The sequence below is a fragment of the Nycticebus coucang genome, chromosome 9 (assembly GCF_027406575.1).
Source record: "Nycticebus coucang isolate mNycCou1 chromosome 9, mNycCou1.pri, whole genome shotgun sequence".
Classification (NCBI taxonomy): Eukaryota; Metazoa; Chordata; class Mammalia; order Primates; family Lorisidae; genus Nycticebus; species Nycticebus coucang.
In genome coordinates this window covers 49,761,107-49,763,449 of record NC_069788.1, presented here as the reverse complement: position 1 = coordinate 49,763,449, position 2,343 = coordinate 49,761,107, and the positions used below count along the sequence as shown (strand labels likewise).

General features: G+C 45.0%; 1 pseudogene; it reads left to right on the top strand.

Moving 5' to 3' along the window:
- The first annotated feature begins 723 nt into the window (after window positions 1-723).
- Window positions 724-1,274, top strand: LOC128593181 (60S ribosomal protein L12-like; annotated as a pseudogene).
- The last annotated feature ends 1,069 nt before the right edge of the window (window positions 1,275-2,343 follow it).

Here is a 2,343-nt window from a genome sequence, read left to right as displayed (position 1 = left end):
TAGGCTCAGCTCCCATAGCACAGTGGTTATGATGCCAACCACATCCACTGAGGCTGGCAGGTTCAAACCTAGCCCAGACCTGCCGAACAACAATGGCAACTACAACAAAAAAATAGCCAGATGTTGTGGGTGCCTGTAGTCCCTGCTACTTGGGAGGCCGAGGCAAGAGAATTGCTTAAGCCCAAGAGTTTGAGGTTGCTGTGAGTTATGACGCCACAGCACTCTACCCAGAGTGACATAGTGAGACTCTGTCGCAAAATAAATAAATACAAATACAAATACAAATAAATAAATAAAAAAGAAATATCAATGAGGAAGTTGTATCGGAGAAAGATTAGGAGACCAAATGCTCAGATAAAGGCAGGAGGTAATGGCCACAGCTTAGCAAAGACCTGAAAGAGGACAATGGAAGTGGAAATAGAAAGGGGACAACGAAGTCATGTTTAAAGATGCCAGAAATTGGCAATTAACTACATAAGTGGAGTCTAGGGGAGGAAAGAATATCTCTTTAACTAAAGAAGTGAAGTACAAGATACAAATAGCAAATATCAAAGAAATTACTTTCTTTTAATAGCGAAAAAATGTGAGGATAATATGGGGAAAGAAGATGGCACTCTAGGTCTTCTACATAATGATCATCTCCCAATATTTTATCCCAGTAGTTCTGTATTTTAAGAATCAGAATCTTGCTTTTGACTTTCAGCTCGGAGGAGGCCAAGGTGCAACTTTCTTCAGTCATCCTTAATCTGGGTTCATCTGACACCAGCTGCCTCCACCATGCCACCTAAGTTCTACCCCAACGAGACCAAAGTCGTGCACCTGAGGTCCACCAGTGGCGAAGTTGGTGCCACATCTGTTCTGGCTCTCAAGATTGGCCCCCTGGGTTTGTCTCCAAAAAACTTTGGTGATGACATCGCCAAGGCAACCAGTGACTGGAAGGGTCTGAGGATTACAGTGAAACTGACTAATCAGAATAGGCAGGCCTAGATTGAACTGGTACCTTCTGCCCCTGCCCTGATCATCAAAGCCCTTAAGGAACCACCAAGAGGCAGAAAGAAACAGAAAAACATTAAAAACAACGGAAATATCACTTTCGATGAGACTGTCAATATGGCCAGACAGATGCTACACCGATCTTTAGCCAGAGAACTCTCTGGAACCATTAAAGAGATCCTAGGAACGGCCCAGTCTGTGGGCTGCAATGTTGAGGCTGCCACCCTCATGACATCATAGATGATATCAATAGTGGTGCTGTGGAATGCCCAGCTAGTTAAAAAGTACAAAGGAAAATGTTTTAGTAAAGGATCATTTGACCACGCCCCCCCCCCCAAAAAAATCAGAATCTCCATTTAGGAATCCTGTGGTGCTTTAAAGGGGCAAACTGAGGCCTTTTGTGGCTATAACTTTTAGGTTGCTTCCTAAACATTGGAATTCTTGGGATGAGGAGGATATTCTTTTCTTTTTTTTTTTGAGACAGAGCCTCAAGCTGTCACCCTGGGTAGAGTGCCATAGCATCATAGCTCATAGCAACCTCCAACTCCTGGACTTAATGTCTTGCCCCAGCCGACCAAGTAGCTGGGACTACAGGCACCCACCACAACGCCCGGCTAATTTTTGGTTGTAGTTATCATTGTTGTTTGGCAGGCCCAGGCTGGATTCGAACCCGCAAGCTCTGGTGTATGTGGTTGATGCCCTAGCTGCTTGGGCTACAGGCACTGAGCCAGGATATTCTTTTCTTTAGGGATTCAGGGAAGTGAATAAGGGAGACGTTAAGGTAGCAACAATGTTGACCTTAGAGAAGACAAAGAGGCTGAGTATGAGAAAACAGAGTTCCTGAAGCCTGTATGACGGATAAGCCCACCTCCTACCTTTTCATCAGCCACTGGTTCTTACCTAATCCTTCTCCAGCCCTAACTCCATAACACTAAATCTGAGCTCAGTCTTTTTTTTTTTTTTCTGAGACAGAGTCTCATTTTGTTGCCCTTGGTAGAGTGCTGTAGCATCACGGCTCACAGCAACCTCAAACTCTTGGGCTTAAGCAATTCTCTTGCCTCAGCCTCCCAAGTAGCTGGGACTACACGTGCCCACCACATCGACTGGCTATTTTTTGTTGCAGTTGACGTTGTTGTTTAGCTGGCTGGGGCCGAGTTTGAACCCGCCACCCTCGGTGTATGTGGCTGGCACCGTAAACACTGCACTACAGGTGCTGAGTCCTGAGCTCAGTCTTGTTAGCACTTCTAGGAGTAAATCACAAAACTAAAATGATGACAGCAAGAGAGGCAAAGTCAAAGGAGTCAATAAGGCAGCCAGATGAAAGGGACTAAAAGGAGAGATAGAGAAATG